General features: G+C 40.7%; 1 long non-coding RNA gene across 2 annotated transcripts; it reads right to left on the bottom strand.

The window, feature by feature from the left end:
- Window position 1: 1 nt before the first annotated feature.
- Window positions 2-19,395, bottom strand: LOC135451135 (uncharacterized). Of its 2 annotated transcripts, XR_010441227.1 has the most exons (5): window positions 19,204-19,395; window positions 9,030-9,155; window positions 8,511-8,670; window positions 7,099-7,190; window positions 24-120 (listed from the first exon to the last, which is right to left on the bottom strand). It is a non-coding gene; the product is annotated as an uncharacterized LOC135451135 (long non-coding RNA). The 2 variants fall into 2 exon arrangements; XR_010441226.1 differs by lacking the exon at window positions 7,099-7,190 and having other exon boundaries at window positions 2-120.
- Between the last annotated feature and the right edge of the window lie 2,986 nt (window positions 19,396-22,381).

Genomic DNA, 22,381 nt, shown 5'->3' with positions numbered 1-22,381 from the left:
AAAATATTTCAACTCCTTGGAATTTCTGCAGAAATCTTTGGTTGTTTTGGGGAACTGGGGTCAAGATGGATTCAGCTTTTGCAATCTTCTTTGTGTGGGCTGTTAAACCTGTGAAGGACACTGAAGAAGACAAAGATACACCACTGGATCAGAGAAGGCAAGCTTTCTGAGGACACTTTGTACTCAAAACTCATGGATCCTTTTCCTGATTCAAGAGTGAAATACATCTGATCCAGCTGTTTCTTCAAGAGCAGAGGGAAATTTGGGCATATTGATGTTAAAGTAAAACTCCCTCAAAAATAATCCTTTGATCTTTTTCTCTTCTGTTTTGTACAACTATTGCTCACTAAAAGCAAATGCTTCTCTCTGTCTGGCTGCAATGACTCTAAATCCTGATAAAATTCATTATGTGACAATTTTGCTTAATTTCATAAAGTATTCCACCAGATTAAAATTCTTGTTGCAGTCACAAATAAAGCAGTGTAAAGATCTGCTTAGAATTCGTGAGAGGGAAAAATATAAATTAGTAAATCATTATGTAATTATAATTTTCTGGGTCTTCCACATAATGGTACCTTCAGCAGTCTGCAACTCTGATTTAGTTGCAAGTGATTATTAAGGTTATTTTGATATTGAGTGAAAGAGTTTGATATTTTCTAAAGGTAGGAAGAGAACACTGCCCTGTAAAGCAAGTTGCACCCTCCAATCTCAGAAAGGAGTTGGACAAGAAGGGCCAAGAAGGGAGACATTAAGTTGCATGATGCAAACCTGCGTGATGTAAAGATGCAAGAGGACAGGATGCGCCACCAGACCAAACACTGACATAATGTTCCAAACTAGCCCGGAGTAGAAGAGAAAGAGTTGAGAGAAAACAGACTTTTAACAAAACAAACAAACCAAATAGAAATATGCTAGAAGAGCAAAAACGTAAACAAACAAGTCCTAAGCTAATGAACACCCAAGAAGAAAAAGGCAAATGTGTGTGTGTCTGCACATGTACTTGGGGAGGCACCCAACCTCCTGTGCAACCAGCATCTTCCTGGGGGAAAGGAAAGCCTTTCCACTGACAAGAACATAGCTCTTCCTCCAGTGTGGCTTTTGTCATTTATTCCATTTTCTGGCTAGAAATAAATGGTTTGGCCTCAATAAACTGTCAAGAGAAGTAGCATCTGTTATGGAAGGCAAATTGGCGAGAACTACATTGAAATGGGATTTGAATAATGGTTGTTTTCCTCAAAATTTAGACTATTTCCAATTTTTTTATAACTACAGATGTAACTAAATAATTCATATAAATTCAGGGCACACACAGGTTTTATTACTGAGCTTGGACTTCAGTCATATCTGAACCTAAATTTTGATGAGAATTTGGCCTAAATAGCAGTCTCCAAAATTCTCCCCCAAACTGGTGAGGACTCAAAGTCAGAGCTTTATTTGCCTCAATTTAATATTTGTTTTTCACCCTAATATATTCTGTGGAATTGTTTCATATTTATCCTTGTATCCTTACAAAGAAAACCCTTGCACAAAGTTTAGTCCCAGATAGCAGCTTACTCTCTTGTTCTAAATTTACTTGTCACATTGCTGTAGTATTCATAGCCCTATTTCTATTCCTAATTTTCACCAGAAGTATATCAGCCAAAAATGTGATAAATACACATGCATAAACTGTATTTCTCTTGATTGTGCTGTGGAAAAGTACTTTATGCTGTAATAAAAACAAGTGTATATATAGTAGAAAGCATTAAAATGTAGGATCAGTCACTATATTCTGAAGAAGCACATTCCATTCCATCCTGTGTAGGCCTACACCTCTTCTAATAATAACCAACACATCAGGAAAAATACTTCAGTTCTTTATATTCCTGATATTAACACATTTACTGGAACAGCATAGTGCAAACAGCACAGGCAGCAATATATATTATCTTTGTTATGCATTCTTATTAATAGAATAAAATGCTAAGTATGCATTTAATCCAAACTCCTTCAAAAGAGTTGAGAGGACACTAGGAGGAATATGTGCTCATCCCTGCACAAGTTTTGAACTCCTACTTGGATTTCTGCCTGCAAGAGAGATTGGAGCTGGGTGGTTGCCTCAGTTCCAGGGGAAGTCCAGGATGGGGGACACCAGCAGAGGGATGGGAGTTATTCACTGCCTGGGGCCAAGGTCATGTGCATGAACATGCTGAGGTTTGATTTTAGCATGTAAAATTGCCTCTGACTGATAGGGCAGTAAGAACCTCCTGCTTTGTCATTTCTGATCTAAAACTTTTTGAAAGTTGTTTGCCTTTTGGAGTAGTTGAAAACAAAGTTTTGTTCTAATTTGAACCAGAGGTACTACCAAATTTTTACTATTTTCCCCTGGAGGGATGATTCCGTTTCAGACACAGGGTAAGAACAGGGAGGGAATAGTAAGTTGCTGCCATGAATGAGCACATTAACTCCTTGTACTTTTCTGATTTTTTGTCCCTTACTGCTGTATATACTCATCTTCATCTTTTGCCTAAGCAAACCCCATATTTTAAAGAGCATTATGGCCACAGTTTATTCCAATTCCAAAGTAATTCAGATTTTACACTCAATGTTGAAAAGCACAGATTTCCATTTTGCATCTAAGTACTTTAGGGAAACAAAGCAGAAGAGTCAACAATGCCTGTGAGGGGACACTGGCCCAGCCTGGCTACAAACACTGTCATGTTCCCAGCACGTCCAACCAAGAGTGTTGCAAGCATTGCCAGCAACACAAGAGCTGGCAAACCACACTGGAACCTCACTGCAGTTCATTGACTCATAAGGCAGAGAGGAGACCGCATAAACAGCTCCTGAAAGCTGAGCCACCAGGAAAGGCAGCTTCTTCCAAGAACAGGATCTGCCACAGCAGTGCTGTTTCCTCAGGAACATGTCTAGAGCCTGAGGAAGAGAGAAAGGGCGGGCAGCTGGCACACTGCATCTCCCCAGCTTCCTCCTCGCTGGGCTTCAGAAAGGGGCAGGAAGAAGGAAGGTGGTACTGGCCCAACAGGGCCTCCAAGGGCCAATTTGTAAGAGCAGCACAGCCCTTAAAACAGCAAAGCTGCCAACAGGGTAGGTCATATGCAAGAGCCCCAGTGGGCACCAGGGCCTGCGGGGTCTCTGCCCCTGCCCTGCTCCAAGGCAGGGACCTTGTTAGGTGAATCAGAGAATGGTGACACCATGAACAAAAACCATGCCAAGATATTTCAGCTCTAGCAGGGATGGGCCTGCTGCTCCTCCTCAGTAAAGGGGTTTGTGAGAGGGAGCCTCAGAGACCCCGTACAACCTTTCAGGAGCAATCCCAGTGCCCATGTGGGGAGGCAGCCCAGCTTCTCTGGGACACACAGTGCCAAGGTCCCTGGGACTGTGACTGCTAAAGAGCCTACAGCACTGTCTGCAAGCACGGGTGTTCAATGTAACAGCATTCAGGAGAAACTGCAATTTGGATAAACTAAATTATTCCTGCATTTACAGTAAAATTCACAATTATCCTTTCTTTCTCTGCCAAATTCTTGTATTTCTGAGCTACTGTGGCCCATATGAGAAGGAAGTGAAAGGATTTCTGCCTTGGAAAGAAAGGTGTCTATTTTCCCTGCCTTGTCTAGTTTTAAATTTTTAACTTACAGACCAGCTAAAACTGAAATCCAGAAGTAGGGATATGATACCTATTGACTATTTTCTATACTATCAAAGCAAATGTGTAAGACTGAAGTGCTTTTATGGTATCCTTGATTATTTCTAATAGTACTTGGTGGGGGGGTGACCAACAGCTCAGCTCTGGGATGAGTATATCTATTAAAAATCTGTTATATTTCAAAAGGAACAGCAGAGGTGTTATTCTCCAGCTGGAAAGTTGTATTTCTCTTGTTCAAGGATTTTTGTCTTTGTTATTGTTTCCCCTCTTGTAGATTTGCCACTGTAACACTTGGCATTCAATGAATCACATCCAGCAGGTAACTGAAAGGGCATGCCTCTATTTTGAAAGACAGTAAGCTACTTCCTTACTATCTACATGAAATTGCTAGGTATTATATCATTAAATACATTTTAAAAATGTGTGCTTAATTGCTTTATAAAAATAAAATCAGGAAAAGCATTGAAATTGGAAAATACTTTGCACCAAGCTTCTTTGCAGGTTTCTGACCTGCCAAATGCAGTTAGTTTGCTTAACTTCTGGTTTTTTTCTCTTATGATATGTGGGAAGCTATTAAATTGAAATAAGCCTCTTCAAATATAGTTTACACATTGGACCAAAGTCTAAAAATGGAAATGAGTATTTTGCTAGACATGCGATATAAATGAAATAATAACAATTAATAATAATGGGACGTCAAACTTTTAATTAAGCATTCGTAAATGTTTCTGAATTTCTCCTACAAACACCTCTGTGGAAGAAAAAGACAAACTATTTGATGCAGAACTATTAAATTACAAACTACCCTAGTCTCTGATGGAAAGCAAGAGAGGGTGACTGCCCAAGTTTGCTTCTCACTGGTTCCTATATCATTGATTCATTTTGGCACTTTCTATCTAGAACACAATTAAGTTGTTCAATCTTCACCATCATGCTACCTGCCGAGCTTTGTACTGCCTGAATTGCGCTGCTTTATTTGGAAAGAATTAAAATTATCTACTAGAAAGATTGAAAATGTTTGATGCTTGGGTTTTGGAGTAAGTGGCTGCTCTAGGTCATCTGTCAAGAGTATAAAGAACCCATTACTGTTGCATGCACTGTGTATAACTCATGAAAACTAAATGTGAGGCAAAACAAGAAGTGTAGATCATGATTTTTTGCTTTTAAAGTCTGTGCTCATGTTTACACAAGTTGATCATTATCACGTCATCACCCATCTGAATCTCCTCTTAGTCCTCAGAGAGTTAAGAGAGAAATTGGTGTATGGGAGATGAGGCAGTCTTAGGTCCTCTACTTCAGAAAATCTTACAGATAAGGCCAGCAAGAGATTTGAGCCAGGTCTCTCCGAAACATTACTCAAAATTAGGTTACTTTCACTCTCAGCAGATGAAGTTATTGCACGGCAATAGAGGTACATAGACAGTAACAAAGAGGCACTCCTCTTACAAAGAGCAGCCCAGCTAGTGATAAAAAACACTGGGCAGCAGCTACAGCATTTGCTGCTGTCATCATTCTACCATTCTACTGCATGAGTTGTGGGATGGGGAGTATTTTTCAGTATGCCTGAAAAATAATTGAGAAGAACTGTGGACAGCCATGACTATGAAATTTCTAAGTAACATACACTGCGAGTGTGTCCCTGGCTAGAGGTGCCACTGGCACGACCTTTTTATTTTCCACAGATAATTCCAGCAGGTGCAATGTAAAGCAACCAAAATGTGCTTTTAAGTGATCATGATTAGGCAGGGAAGTCAAGCCCCAGCATCAGTGATAACATGCAACAACCATGTGAGAATTACACTAATAGGCACTATTGTTGCAAGGCAGAGAGAACAGACACCAGCACTTACCAGTGCTCCCCAACTACAACCACTGACCCAACAAAAGGCATTTCCCTTCTAAAAACCCTGCCCATTTAAATCCTAAAATATCAGCAGTACAAAAACAGTACTATTAGTCTTTTGCATATACAAATACACACATATCTCCATTATAAATGCTTGTATTGATAAGCAACTTGTTTAGGCTATTTCTTAATGTTTTTAGCACAGTAATGATCATCAGGTTACTGAGGAGGGGTATGAAAGGAAGGAGAACTTTTCTAGCTCATTTACCATGAATAATGGTCAATCCTTATGAATCCTTATGATCTTTATGACCTGAGATGAGCCCAGTGTGTTAGAGCATGGTGCTAATGACACCAAGCTTGTGGGGTAAATCCCTGTATGGGCGATTCACTTAAGAGTTGGTCTTGATGACCCTCATGGGTCCCTTTCAACTCATGAAATTCTGAGATCTGTGATTATGATTTACGACCAGTCAAGAAACCCGTTAAAGCTACCTCTCCTCCAGGACAGATGTGACTATCAACTTCCTCCATTTACTCACAGGAAAAACTACATAAACAGCACCTAAAACACAGGTATTTGGTGCTCTAAACCAACGCAAGGAACAAAGGCTGCTTAAGAAACCCTCTGTAGACTGCATTTAGATTACACTTCTCAATTTCAGAATACCTCCATAGCCCCAAGAGCCATAGACAAAATCCAGAATACCACATTTGAATGATCACCTTTTATGTTACTCAAAACACAGACTGCAAACTTTAACTTGAGGATGGAGGTGTGCTTGTACAGCAATGAGAAAGCATACCATCTCTCAAGGAGCTGGCTTTCACAAGGCTAAACTACCTTTTCTTCTTTCCTTTTCCCTCTACGCCATCCATTTCTTTTCATATAGCGAGAGAACTGAAATTGCTTGCACTCGCTCCATAGAAGCTCAGTTTGCACTAAATCCCAACATTAGCGCTTGGCAAGACCTGCCTGCACCAAGAGCAGGAACCTAAACAGCAGCAAACAACTTCCCAAAGGTGTCCCAGTTTCCCACTGCATCCCCCTTGCCCACCCAACAGGGCCCACAACTTTTGGAAGGACAAAGAACACGCTCAGCCCTGCAGCAATAGAGTGCTTCTGCCAGCCAGGGTGTAGGAACAGGGTTGGCAAGGGAGACAGCACTGCTGCTGACTCAGCAGTCTCTGGGCCAGAGGTCACTCCTTGCAGAAGGCAGCAGTGACCATGGGCAGCAGAATTAGGATCAGGCAGAGGAAGAATGAGGGTCATTAAAATGCTTGCAGGGAAAAAAACCAAACCAAAACAAAACAAAAAAAAAAACAACAGCCTGGCAAGTTTGGAAACCACTGTAGTAAGTAGAAATTCATAAAATAAATCTTACTGCAAAATATATCTTTCTGAGGTTTCCTTTTTATAGCAAGCTTTATTTTTTGAAAATTGATATTCAGTTTTACGAGATATTTACAGCTCTTACGAGCACAGCGATTCCTGCTTCCCTTACTGTTTTGATGTTAGAATTTGATGAACACTTTTGGATGTGCTGATCTTTATTATCAACTGCAGCTAGACTAAACACCTTAAAGGAAAAGGATGTTGGCTCACCTGTTTGTAGGAGCCATCCATTACAATATGCAGATAATTGGGCGGCACACAAACTCTAATCATAATAAGTAAAAGGCTGGAAATATTTGCCACTGCCAAAACAAAAAGAAAAAACTAAAATCGCCAAATCAGGGACTCTCATTTTTATTATTTTTGGTTGTAAAACAGCTGAGGTGATTCTGTTCAGAAGACACTGAACTTCATGTCCATGAAGCCAATTAGCATAGTCACTGTTTGTTCATTACTCAAACCTATGTCCTCCAATTTACACTACCCATATGCTGGGCTAATTTTGTACGGCAGAAGATGCCAGAGAAAGGAGCCAGATCCCTAATACATAAAAATTACAGATACTGCAGAGGCTCAGCTGACAGGCAGAAATGCTTCCAGGATGGAGTTTCGGACCAGTCTGTTACAAAATTCACCCTACCCATATGAATCCTTTTAATCTTTTTTCCTAGCCTAAAATTAGATTTTAGCAATGCAAGGGGGCAGAAGGGGAAGGATTTTCTGTGATAACTGTTTTTGGTGGTGACTGTGCAGAATTGTATGGGGAGGTACTGAAAGAATTTAAAAAGATCACTCTAAAGTCAGATGGGGGGAAGGGGGTGCAAACACAGAAATAACTCTTGTAAGACATGATTTTCCACACCAATCCTCTACTCTGCACCACAAACATAGATTATATAACATAAGAGAGACATATGACTACATCTATACAACAAGGCTGTGCAGAGGTGCTGCTGAGGTACAATCTGACAAGAGAAGACCAAGTTTCCTAGACAGCTGAGGGGAAAGCATCTCCTCCTTTTAAGACCCTTAAACACTGATGCATGGAAAACCTTACCAGCATCAGTAAGAACATGGATAATTCCTTGTCTGGCACAGAGGGCAGCAGTGCAACTTTCTGGTGTCTGAAGCAAAGAGCAGATTTTCCCTGTTTAATCTCCTGGTGGCTTTCAGGCACCCTCTCCATGAGAAGAGGAAGCAGGCAAGAACATGCCAGCCATTCACAGAGGGGCTCAGTCTGGATGAATGCCCAGCCTCAACCTCACCAGGACACAGCCTACTGCAAAGCAAAACAGGGCTTTAGGAGACTCTTGCACTGCCTGGGCAGATCTGGGGCTGTAGCTGCTCTCTGACCCTCTGCCTTTCCTGATGTGTTCCCATCCCATCTTCTCCCACAACACCAGGCACCTTCTGCACACCCTTGTATATGGACATGAAAACAGGGAAAAAGTAACTTCTGTCAATGACAGCTAGGAATTTCAGCCCAATGTTTAAACTATCAAACTAAGAGGAATATTGAGAGAAAACCTCTGAAAATAAAACCAACAGTGGTTGTGGAGTTTTTCCTCCCCTACTCCTAAGGAAGACAAAGTAAGGGGGCAGAGGCCATGTGAGCTGCTCACCAAGCGCTGGCTGTTCATTACAGAGGTCATCCAGCAGGGAATACCAATCAAACAGGCCATGGGAAAGCCAGAAACACAATTAGCACCAAACAGCAACAAGGGTGAGGGTCCTCTGTGAGGGCAGGAATTCAGATGTGCAGCCTCCTTCCTCTTCATTATCCTGTAACACAAGCACATAGAGCTGTAAAAGGAAGATCCTCCCACCGAGACCTACTGCAGATGCAAACATAACTGTCTCCAGAAATTAGCAAGGCAAATAGATCAGCAGTGTCTTATTGAGGCTTGTGACCGCTATTACACTTGGCTGCCACAGCTTTCCTGGCGGAAATCAAACACTAAGTGAAAGAGAAGAAAAAACCTTTTGCACCTTGCCTGTCAGTGAGCCATGTGCAATCCAGCCTGTAAATAGCTGAGCTAATTCACAGCTGTCATATTTTGAAATGCCACCAAAGTGCCAAAGGGAACACAGACATCCAGAGCCATGCATCGTCCCCGATCAGCAAGAACAACGCTACCCACCCCTGCTCCTCCTCTGCCAAAGGCTGCTGGGCTAATACAGCTGATAAGTGTAATTCAGAAGGCCAACTGTCAAAGCAGATGAAGTGCATGTTTTCTTCCCAGCCTTGTAATGCAAATCAGTACATCCTGTCAAAGAATGACAATTTCAGGTTTCCTTCTTGTACCTGAATGAAAAAGGCATTGGTTCTCAGGACTTGCAAAGTCATATCCTCTTTATACACAGGCCGGGGGGGCAGCCAGCTACACTCTGAGCCTTGCCAATGTGCTCCGTGGCAGACCTAGAGCACACGGGCAGAGGTGGGATCAGACAGTTTAGATGTACAGTCATGTCCGATAGGAGAAGTACTTTTGTGTACAGTGCTTAATTCCAGAGAAAAATAAAAATTCTGTTTGTTATTAATTAGGAAAGTAATAAGACTGTGCCCAGAAGTACTTTTGCATCTTGCAACCTTGTCAAAAAGCTGATGTCATCCACGTTAGTGCACACACAAAAGCAATCCTTCTATCTTGCCCCAGGCATGAGAACCTCATTGCTTCAGAAAATATATTTAACATTATAGGAGTTTAAGCCTCTGCTGAAGCCTTTTAAAAATGTCACATACAGCTCTTCAAACCTCCAATCCCAGAGCCTTCCTGAGACTAATGGAGAAGTTAAATCAACTTTACTCTGGGATTATCTTGCCCCTCCAAGTCTTCCCTTGGTCAGAAGTAATTTATTGGAAGATTACCACCACTAAAAACAATTCTCTATCCTCTTTGGAAGTATTTCCTTCCAAAGACTAAAGAGCTTATGCTAGCTAGACTTGGAAAAGCTGGCTAATCAGAAGGACATCTCTGTTAATTTCTCTCATGTTCTTTGCAAACCGCTGGCATCGCAGACAGGCTGCTCTGGTGTGTGGACAAGCATCTTGTCCGTTTCTCCTGTATCTTTTAGAAACACAAATTCAGTCTCCACCAATGCTGTGCACATCATCCTGCTTTTACTAGTATCTCTGACACGTGAGTGGTAGGCGAGCTATCTCATTAACAGCAACTGCTTTCAGTCTGGGTATTAGTGATTTACAGTACAATGGCTGGAGCTCTCTTTGCATAGCTGTATAGCAGTTAAAAATACAACATAGAAAAGCGTTCATGAATTTGTAAAGTATGGGAGCAGACAGGGTCAATGATATATTTATTATCTTAAAAAGACAAATTAATCAGGCTTTGCTAGAACAGGATAAAAGGTGGCTCTGCCAGTAGATTCATGTGACATCCCTATCTGTTAGTCTATGACACAGCATAAGCAAAAAGAGCTTAAAAACCACATTTTCTTGTTCAAAGGAAACTGTTTCAGAGAATGTATATTCCAGTCCTTAGAAAGGGTGGAGATACCTTTCAATCTGTTTAAATTATCCCTGATTCTTGCTCAATAGCAATAAAATGTGCAAACAGCATTTGCCTTAGCTCAAGAGGAGCTATTGTTAGGCATATCCACAGTGTTCTCAGTTTCTAGGTACCCCATGCACCCCAGCGCCGCTCTGTGCAGCCTGCTCTCCAGGCTGCCTTGCCTGTGGTAGCTGGAGAGCAACCCCTGCACATGGACAGAGAGGATACCCTGTACCCAGTAGGAACAGCATCAGGCTCCCTGCTGTGGGTCCACAAACCTTTATTCCACCAAGAACCCTTAGACAGTGAGAAGTAGGCTAAGAATCTAAAATGTTAATTCAAATACTTTGATGGTAAGCAGACTGGATTTTAGCTGCATTGCTTAAAAAAAATGGATAAATATAAAGGAATCATAAAATGAAACTTGAGATTTCTCAGAGAAGGAGGGCTGGGTTTCATCAATGATGTCCTGACATAAGCAGCATTAGAAGAGAGGTTCTCCTCTTTTCTGACATCCCCTCTCCTATTTGGTGGTATGAGCTGTATCAGTACAAAATTCCTCTGGCATTTCAGATGCATGTTCTGCCTGCCCTCCTCTCTCCCCACCCTCTCAATACTCTGTCATTTCCAAAAGGAAGGATTTTGATTAATGAGTTCTTCCTGCCAAAAAGATAGCCTCAAAAGCAGCAGAACAAAAATAAGTTAGATTCTATGGAGCCCATAAATACAATATTTCTGCACAAAAATCTCCAATTAGTCGCCAGGCACACTTGCTTATGAGTCATTAATGAATACTTGTATACGCTGAACATTCATATCTTTCTGTTTGTGACACCGCCTCCAAGCCTGACCCCCTGTCATCACATCAAAAGGATCAAGATTTTAAATGAGGTATTAGCAATTTCTTAAATAGCTTTTTTTAGCAGCAGGGGAAAACTATTGAACCATGACTGTTCAGTCATAGGCAACTATTGAAATCCCAACACCTCATCTCCTCCATCCTTCAGATGAAGGCAGGAATGCCACGTGTTTCACCATATATAGCATTGCTGTATAGGAGTGATGGAATTTTTGGTTATATAGAACCCAGCCACACAGTGGGCAGCTTCCTGCACTCACATGGAAGTTTACAGGTATAAACAGCAGAAAAGCCAAGTTCTGTAAGACAGCATCAGGAGGAACTCACCTGTAAATCACTTTGCTTTTTAAAATGAAATTTGATTCCACCAGGTATACAGATTAGAGAGAAACTTAATTAGTATGTCTTTTATTCTGCTATTCTACTAGCCCTAAAACTGCCTTTTTAATTATCTGCAACCTATTCTGTGTTTTAAAGTGAGATAATTACCAAATTTGGGCAAATCACATTTGTTTTCAACATACCACAGCTGATTCCATTTGGTTCTTGGACCACATCACTACCAACAATATCAGTGAGTATCACAAGATAGTAAACAAGGGGTTTGAATGACTTTGGCAAGCAGGGAAACGTTTCCCTCTGCTCTCAGCCATCCCCTGCACAGCCACCTTTCACTCACCCCCAAAGAAGTACAAGCACTACTCATCTGATTTGTCTTCGTCTCCAGAGCCCTCTCCACCCACAAAATGTTTGTTCCCGCTTTGCATGGGATTTGTTTAAAATCCCCAAATCTTTATGGTACAAAGATGCTCCGAGGTTTGGCATAGCAGGGCTGGCCACGGCATGATCCCCAGCTTTGTCCCAGTGCTGGACACAATTCGCACTCTCTCCACAAAGCTTTCCCATTTAAGTCCAGCACATCAGCAGTTGTGAGGCAAGGTGGCCTCTCGTGGGGACACGTGTCATTGTTCACCTTTCCCTCTGATGAATCAGAATTTTACCACAACCTGGTTCATCCAAAAATGAAGCAGTAAGATTCAGATACATTCAGCTGCCCTTGCTGCCTAATAAATGAGTGCTGTCAAAAGAAATCCAGTTCTTGTTATTTTGAGGATTGCATAGGGTCATTGTATGATGATTGTTCCTTTGGGGGGGAAAAAAAGGCAATTTTTGTGCTGGATTGCTCCTTTTAGATATAAAAAAACATGTAAGGCAGAGAATGTAAAAAAAAAAAAAAAAATTGAAGTGCAGAAGAGGCTCACATACACTATTTTAGGCTGGAGGAAATACCTTACAGTAAGAAACGTGAACAGCTCAATCTGTTTATCTTATCAAGAAGAAGATTGAGTGAAGAGTTGATTACAACAAATAAGCACCTCATGGGGAGAAAATACCAGTCACTAAAGGGTTCTTTAATCTAGCAGAAAAAAAAAGCATAAAAAGCAATGGCTGAAAGCAGATTAATTCAAACTAGAAATTAGGAATATATTTTTTAATTATTAATTGAGCAACCTATTGAGCATGATGGCAGACAGGGAGAAACTGAGTAGAGGAACACAAAGAGAAGGTTTTACTAGACAACATCAAGATCCTTCTGGCCCCACACTGAATTTCAGAAGGGGGGAGGGAGAACTGAGAAGTATTCTGGCATAAGAAAGTGAAATTCATTTTTCTTGTCAAAATCAGACAACTTCACTTGCCCATGCTTCATTCCTTTCTTCTCCTGGTCAGTGAAAGAAATATTATAAATTTTGTTGATTAAGAACATTTCAACAGCTAAATCATTCATGTATTTCAATGCACATTTATATGATAATGTGCATCCAGAAGTCACATCCAGGTAACATTTCAATAAATACCAGGAAGTAAAATTCTCTTAGTATAATTTGTTAGGGAATATTTTATCTATATATATATACACACACACACACACATAGCTATTTTATGATATTATATATATAAGTATTTCACAGTAACCAAAGAATAAAGCTGGAGAACTGGATCCAAACAAAAGTAGCCTCTAAAGAGTCCTTAGAGATGACAGCTCAAAGGGGCAAGCTGAAAGGCAGCATTCACCTCTGAAAGTCTGAGATGCACCCCTTGACCCCTGCACATTCCAGCTCACACTGTGGGCACAACGCCTTGGCTGGGATGGGCAGAGTCTCACACTGCACTGTGCCACTCAAGGGAGCCTCATCTCACACAGATCAATAGAGCTGAAGCTTGGGGATCTCTTACATGTCTCACTGGCCATTTCTTCATCAGGCCATTGGACAAGAGTGGTGGAGGAAATACTAGGCTTATGTGAAAGCAATATTTTTCTGCATTGTCAGTTTCAAATTGCTGGAAAACCAGCACTGAAAAATAAAGCTCCTATAGAAATTGGCTGCTTTCCTGCAGCAGTCTCTGTTGTGCTATGGGGAGCTACAAAGCTATTGGTATTTACCTTGGGGTTTATTCTGCTATTTCCTGTGGATTTCAGCTAAAGCTATTGCTCTGGTAACCCTCATACCAATTAGTATGATCTCAATATATACCGAACATTTCTTTTAAATGCACATGCTACAAAGAATGCAAATAACACCTTAGGATTTCCTACTTTTTAATTATAAATTGCATTTAAATAAAATTTAATAAATCAAATTCTGGTCAGTTTTAACAACATAATCCAATATACATTAATGTTATTACATTAATGTAAATTTTGTATGTAATTATGATTATAGGATTTCACTCAGTAAAACATGAAAAAGTCTGAATATTTACTAAAGAAATGAGGTAAGGAGAAACACTGTGATCATCCATCACTTCACCATCATTAAAACAGGTTGTGTAGATACCAGCTGCAACTTTGCCTAGTTGGACAACCTAGTGGGTAAAGAGGCTTGGCTCTTGGGAACAAAATACAGCAATCTCCCAACTCAGAATTAAGATTTCTGATCATTCTCAAGAAGAAAGTTGCTTACTGTACACCAAAAATTCATATTGAGTCACTACTCCAGGCGACAGCCAGAAAGCTTCAGGAATTACCATAAAATATTTAATCAACACTGGAAATTGCTCATGATGAGCACCCAATTATAAGACCTATTAATTATTTCAGAAAAAAAAAATAAAAACCACCACAGTAAAGATACTGCATAAGAGTTTATGCATTGTGAAGATCTCTTAAGCATTTGGGTTTTCAGTATCTATAGTAAATGCTCTTTACTAATCAGCCTAAACAATGATTTGGAATTCCTACAGACAAGTCCTTTAAGGTCACACAGGAGGCCTGCACTGATAGGCTACCTCAACTGAAAGGCACTCACAGGAGAAGAAAAGAAGCTTCTACACCCAAATGACACATCAAAAAATCCACCTGCCAAACAAGACTTAAAGTAAACAGAAAATCAGATATCCAGGCAATTAAGCAGGTATGGGATGAACACATTGAGTAGTAGAGCAACCCATTCCCATGGCCTCTGTGTTATGGGAACAAAAAGCATAAACTGAAGAGAGCTCAACTTGTCTGTGATACCATCTCATGTATTCATACAAAAATGAGAGGATAGCTGCGGCAAGTCCAGCAATGCAGCAGGTATGGGATCACATGCAGAGAAACCAGCACGTCTCCATACACAGTTTGGCAGGGAAGTGAAGGATGCTCTATTCTACAGGCTTGGTCTCGGTCAATAAGATAAGCAAAAAATGTAAGACAAGAAAAGGTTGCATTAGCAGTAAGTTATCCACAAAAAAATTATTACTAGATTTCAGATATGGAAAACATAGGTAGAAGTCTGGCATAATGAATTTGAGTATTACTCAGTTTAAGTCCATCTGTAGTTCTGACTGTCATATGATTTCCATGAAATGGAAAATATCAGAGAAAAGAGCTAAAAGAAAGAAGAAAAAAAAAGCAGAATTAGCAACCTTGCTGATGAAAAGCAACTGCAGGAAACCAAAGGCAATGGCCTGGGAGGGGGAAGATCCCAGGGCCCTGACCACCATTCAGAAATGCTCTTTCAGGGCAGCAGCTGACGTGAAAGGTGGAGATTAATCAGGGACTCAGAAAGCAGCATGACAAAGATGGGGAAGCTGTGGAAGTAGGGGTTTAGGGCGGGAGGTTTTTGCCAGTGGCAGCAGTGGCGCCCGGTGGGGCAGCATGGAGGGCGGGCAGGCAGGATGGAGTGGGGCAGGAGGGCACGGCATGGGGCCAGGAGAGCCTCCTGCAGCCCTGCCAGCTGTGACTGATCTCTTCTGCTGGGGCACAGTGGCTCCCAGGCTGTGGAGGGAAAGCAATGCACAAGCAGGCTAGGGCTCAAGTATGGGGAATCATTCTCTTAACTATCACTTGGGTGACTCCCTAATCACTGTGTAAGCAGCCATGTCTAATCAGAACACTATTCAGAAAAGGGTTTTCTCCATTTCCTCTCGATCTCAATGTAATCTGGCAAAACAAAAAAAAAAACAAAAACAAAAAAACACCACAACGCCAAAGACTTCATAGTCATTGCAAGAACATCTATACTTTTAATACATTACTGATGAGTAAGGTTCAATCAGATTTACAATTAAGATATTTGGTCATGCAATTAACGATGAAGATATCTGACACATGTCAGAAGAGCAGCACAGTTCCTGTGAAGACTGACAGGACTTCTACTTTTTACTTCAGTGGCAGCAGAGCCACCCCAATGGTGAGCAATTCAGAATTTTCTGCCTTAGAGCTTTTTTAATGCCATGAATAGCATTCTGTATCCTTGGTAGCATATCTTTGAGGCTATCTGTTGGCATGGCTTAATTATCCAGTATCAGCTTTCAACAATGAGCATATGAATTCTGACATGGCTGTTAGAAGTCTAACAGCTCTTTACCCAAAATGTACACGCATTCTCTAGAGTCCTTAGGCACAATTTTTCTTTTCCATCACAGCAAAATGTGACCTCTTTACTGGCATTAGTAGTGATATTGTAATTCATAAACCATCCTTAATTGGGGCTAAAAAGCATTGTAATGATGAGAAATACGTCCCTGAAAAAATAGATTCTGCTTGCTGAGGTACTGCCTGACAGCTTTAACACTCAAGAATCAGAATGTTAAAGATATTCAGAGTCAAAGAAAGCTTATGGTAATAAAGAATAGCCTGGTATATAGTCACTGTCTTAAGGGTGAAGTTAGAAGACTGACTTTGACTGCATTTTCTTTTAGCTTTTCCATGCACCTTATTACATGTCTCCTGCAACTGTGACAGAAGAACAGCTTTAGAGCAAACCTCCCTGGTTGCAGTCCAGGACCTCACAGTAAATCCCAGTGTTCCCAAAGACAGTCCTGTCCTCTGTTTGCCATGAGAAAAACTGTACTGGTAGGAGCAGGCTATGGTGAAAACTGCTCTTCTAGAGAAAAGCCTCCTAATTCCATTATGATTTTCATTATGTTTCCATTTTAAAATGTCCAAAAAATAAACTCTTAAAAATACATAATGAAAACAGTCAGACCATTAACTAAAGTCAAAGGCAATACCACTATCATAAAACTCACAGCTGCTCCTGTAATCAGCAAAGCAACACCATTCTGATTAAACCAGGAAGAAGGTATTTTTTAAATTTTTACTTCCACTTCCAGATACATAGAAAATGTGAGTTTAATGTGGCAAATTATGTTTCTTTATGTCATTATTTTCCTGAACTGGATGCTGTGACAGCAGTCTGCATTTCATAAGGCATAGCTTCCAACTAGCAAAATCTATGCTCAACAGGAAATATGCTCCACTCAGTCCAAATGTTCTGAGGACATCAAACATATTTGTATAAACATGCTGTATCATAATTGAGAGGGTTGCTAGTACTTGGGATTTAGGCAGCACTTTACAGCTTCAAGGTGCTGTACAAACATTTAACTTATTTATTAATTTTCTAACTAGGGACGTAACCTAGATTTAGTTAGAAGAAAGCTGAGGATGAGAGGCGGTTGGGTAAACAGGTTTATCATACTTATGTAAAAGACCATACAGAGTCCTCTTAGAGGTTCTTCCTCACCAAAACAAAAGGGTAAAACATCTCAAAATCTTCTAATCCCTGATGGGGAAACTAACAGGCAGCACTGTGAAGGCCAGCTCAGACCATCATGCTGAGGGCTTCAGAGGTATTTTTCACTGGTCTCCCCATGTTCTCCTAGAGATGAAAATATTATTTCCCTTGGATTCAGTGGAATATCAATGAATATTTTCAAAAACTTCTTCCTGTCACTCAGCCATGCCCTTCCCAAGTCCATAAACTGGAGCACTGCAAACCAGCAGGCCCAGTACTCCTGCTCTGGCTTCCAGGGTTTATTACCACACTCAGGTATATTTTCAAAGGCTCAGGAGTTATGACCTAGATTTACAAAAATATGTAGATTTGTAATTCCTTTAGCTGCTTAACATTAAGCAACATAAATAGCCTCAGTGCCCATCTCCAGAAGGGGTTTTGGTAAGAACCATTTACTTCACAGCTGATTTTTGCCCAAATTACAAAATTGCTCTGAGTCAAACAGGGTACAGCTAAAATCATCTGACCTCTATGGGTTTATGTTCTGACAACAGAGGAGAGCGAAACTCTCTCATCTGATATAGGAGTGTCTCTGCAACTTATTATTCTTTCATTGGCACATAGTAAATTGAGCTCTGGCAATAGCAATGCTACTGGGAAATAAAGATAATTAAGAAACATAAAGCATGCCACTCTTCTTGAACCCAGTTGGAATCTTGGTTTTCTGTGTCTCTCATTGTAGGATTATGAGCCTGGTTTTAAGTTTGTATTCTCATAATTTTACATAATTGACCATTTGCAATCTTTTATAATCTAAAATGTCTAATAACTATGCACAGAAAGTGAGCCCTTTCCAAAGTATTTATAAATATTTCATATGAACTGGAGTTAATACAATTTATTTATAATGCATGGGAGTCTGCAGTGGGTTTATAAAAATAATGTGTGTTAACATGCAGTCATGATTTAATAATCAGGAACTAATTTCTAAAATACATACAAAGAGTGGCTGGTTCCAGTAATTGGCAATAGGATTGAGAGGTGCAGATATTGACAGATGGCTGAGCTATGGTTAACACACCATACTGGGGAGAGCAAAGATGGCACTAACACAAACTTCACCCTATTCATTCCTTAATAATTTCACTATCTGCCACAACAAACCTAGAATAGCTTCTTCAGAGGTGCCCAGGATTAATTCCATCCTCCTGCTAACAACCATTGTGGTAGAGGATGACATCACATCTATTATGTAACCACAGGGCAATAAGACCATCCAAGGATTCCCACCTGCTCAGGAAGCTACCAAGAAACCATAAAGCTACATGAGCCACTAACCATCTATTAACTAAATGATTCAAAACTGTTAAAAGGGAAGGAAAGTACTCTATCTGTTCCACAGTAAATGCATCTCTCATCTGATACTATGAGGTTGCTGAACCAATTTCCACACCACTTTGGAGATCTACACAGCAGATGGGAGTGAAGAAACCTATCTGCAGAAGAAAATAGATGAAGCCATTGGACTGACTGGAGAACATGCACACAGCTGAAACAGACCTTCTCATTTTGATCTGCGGTGAATAAAAGGATGCAGAAATCAGCAAGCAGATAAAATTGATGGTGATAAGACTACAGCTGCAATCAGACATCCACATACAAGTTATTATAGAGAGCCTCCAAAGCAAAATAGGCTTTCCATGCTAATGCCATTTTTGAAACAAAACTCAATTAATTTCCCATACTCTTTCAGCAGCCTGTATGAAAGACAAGAGAAAAACAATTGTTTGTGCTGCTAGATGTTCATTTCCTCATTTGTGGGAGGGGAAGAGTACCACAGTGCATGCCACAGCACACGCCACAGTTCAGACAGCCACAACACACAGAATGCCATCATACAAGTTCAGAAAGGTTCAATCCAAACAGAGCAACACCTTACCTCATCAGAAGGCTTCAGGCTCTGCCCATACAGAGTAACACCAAACCTTGATAAGGCTGCAAGCTCTGCCCTTCTTGCTCTTTGTCCCAGCCTTTTATCCCCTCCTGTGAGTGCCCTGCCCCTGTGTGCCCTCTGTTCCCTTTGGTGGCTGCTCAGTGCCCCTGGGCACTCCCTGGCTCGTTGCTGTCAGTGCTGCTCACCTGCTGCTCACAGCTGCACCCACTGGGGATGAGGCTGGGCCAGCCCACTCACAATCACCACACACTGTGTGCCTACAGAAGAGGACCTCAACACACACAATTAACCCATGAGATCTCCACTGCAGTCATGCACATGCCTCCTGCCTGCAGCTTCAACTGCACATTGTTTATTATTCATTATAGGATTATTATTATACACTTTCTATAATGCTACAGTGACAAAATCACTCTAGATACATTTCTTTACTTTTTTTCACTACTCAGCAATAATAAAGTGTAAAATGTGAAAGAAAACAGTATTTCTAATGGCTTTCTTTTAAAATATATTTCAGGTTGTTCATGTCACAAAATGCTTATCTTTTGAACTCTCAGACTGTTGGGCTGAGCAAAACAGGGCCTTAAAACAAAATTAAAAACCAACCAAATAAAAAACCCAGCAAAAGTTGGGTTCTAGTTCCGATCCCTATTTTAAATACAATTTTTAAATAAGAATCTGAATGGAGTGAGCAGCTGTTTTAGGGCAGTTGGGCAAGTTTCTCAGAAGTAAATGAGTGTTCAGGCAACAACTTATTACATGACATGACTTTAAATATTTCAATTTCCTATTGTAAAAGACTTTGCGTTATCTGTTTGGTAAGATAACCTACATATTTATTTACAAGGGAATGTAATTACAAAACAAAAGAACCCTTAAGAACTAATATGAAATTATTCCCCTAAGTAAAGTTACTTTCAAGCTTTAGCACCTGCAGTTATAAGTTGTATTGTCTTGGCTCTCCTATGAGTATTTATTTAGCACACCCCTCCTGCTGATTCCCTGCCCCATTTTGCCTGCTGGAGGTGCCCGTTATGGAACGTTTCAGCAGGGCCACTGCAGACTCCAATCACAGCAGCACATTTAGATTTCCTGTAAAAATACTGCTTAGCTCCATGCCACTGAACAGATATAAAGAATAATATATTATGACACTCTATTAAAAATTTATTTTTTATAAGTTGCAATATATACTGGTTGAGCACACAATGTTTCTCATTTTGGATATAATTTGTGATTTCAGACATCAGGTGAAGCATATGAAAAATGAGAATGCATATTTTAGTTTATGTTTTTGCATAAGTCAGAAGGATATACATGGCCAGTACTTAAAGTGACAACTGTGGCTGATATTGATTCTGATCTGTGTGAAATGCTGGGCAGGACTGGAAGCCAGTGGCAGATTCCCCATTGAGACAGATGCTAATGTCAATATATGCTCTCCCAGCTCTCAGTCCCTGAGAACCCAGGCCCAGATCTGCTGAAATGAAAGGGCCCAAGAGGGTAGATGGTCCAAAGGACACCTGGCAGGCAACTTTGAAAGAGCCAGATCTGAACCCTGTACCCACTGAAAGCAGTTGTAACTTTACCATCAACTACAACAGGGATGGTAGATGCATCCCCTTGGCATTTAACTTCTGATTTTGGAAACTTTTCTCTTTCAATCCTTTTTATGTGTTTGTGAATCATTCTGAAAAATATTAATTCTGTTAAAACATTTGCTTTCAGAGACAGTTTGTACTTTCTCTTTTATCAGCAGACCACATCCACTGCCCAGCTTTCTTCTCTTAAGAATCCCCAGGTTCTGCTTAATCCAGTTTTGCTTTTCTGAAATTATTGGTCCGTTGTTCATAGTTCTTTTAAAACTATTTAAAAAGTGAAACCTCCAGGTTCACATCTTTTTCTCTCTGTTCATGCCTTTTTGGAGCATAATACAGTGAGTTCCCATCCTCTCAGGTCTTGAAATCAGTCCTTGGATCCCGCAAAATGTCCAAGCTCAGAGGAGGGGAGGGCATGTGTGATGTTTAATATAATGTCTTTTCAGAGCATCAAGGAAATGAGGAACAAGAGACTAGGAAAAGGAAAGCTTACCCTCGGGAACGTTACTTTTGAAAGCCCTGGAGAAACAGCTCTGAGAACAATGACAAGAAGCCCACAGAGGTGCACTGCACTGCAGCCTGAGCTCACAAGCCTGGCACAGGTCTGGTTTCCTGCTGCTCTTATTCATGCCAAGGGCCAAACTCCTGCAGCCGTTGCTCCACGGCCTTCTCTGCTCCACTGCTCCTGCAAGGAATGACATCCCTGTCCTGAGGGAGGAGGCAGGGCTGAGAGCCCCAGGCTGAGCCTGCTGTAACACACAGCACACACTGCCCCGGAGTGTGAATGATCCCCATGGTATCATTTCTCCTGGGACAAACATTTGCCCTCCTGCTCACTCTTTCTCCCAGCTCAGGTGGAAGCCCTACCAATGCATGGAGAGCAGAGCTCCCCAAGATGTCCGAGCATCTGCAGCAGCCTGGGTAATCAGTATACCCTACTTAGGTAAATTAGTAAACTTTTAGCACAAGAGAATACAATCACAATGATGTATATGAGAATATATTTGTAAATATTACTGATCAAACTTCAGATCAATAGGTGTTTTACATACCAGAGTAAACATATAAACTCCACTGCCAACTTCAGCTTTTAATCATTTTATTCATTTGTGGATTCATTCATCTTTCTATAATCTGATGTATGGGTCTGGTTCTCCAACATTAAAACCATTATTGCAGCAACTGTCGCCATTTTAATTTGTAACCAGTGTCCCAGAATTTTTCACGAATTAATTGGACAGTCTTGCACATTAAATATAGTAATAAATGTCTTGCAATGCAGGTGAAATTTAAATTTAAAATATAAATAAATGGTGAATACCCTGATATTTATGTTTAATAAATACACAAGTCTGCTAGAGAAAGAAAGCAACTAACACCATCTTGGCCCTGACACCCTCTCCACAGTACTGCAAGGCTGAAGGCATTGTACATCTGTGTGAAAAAGAAGACAAGGAAATAAAGCCAGGACTTCTCTCAAATGCAGTTTGGAAGAGCCACCCTGGGGCTGGAGAGGCAGCACCCAGGGGCTCTCTCCCCTGCAGCCCACTCCTAAGCCATAAAGC

This window comes from Zonotrichia leucophrys, chromosome 8, assembly GCF_028769735.1.
Source record: "Zonotrichia leucophrys gambelii isolate GWCS_2022_RI chromosome 8, RI_Zleu_2.0, whole genome shotgun sequence".
NCBI classification, from domain to species: domain Eukaryota; kingdom Metazoa; phylum Chordata; class Aves; order Passeriformes; family Passerellidae; genus Zonotrichia; species Zonotrichia leucophrys.
Note: the sequence above shows the minus strand (reverse complement) of the source record. Positions and strands in the feature narration are given on the sequence as shown.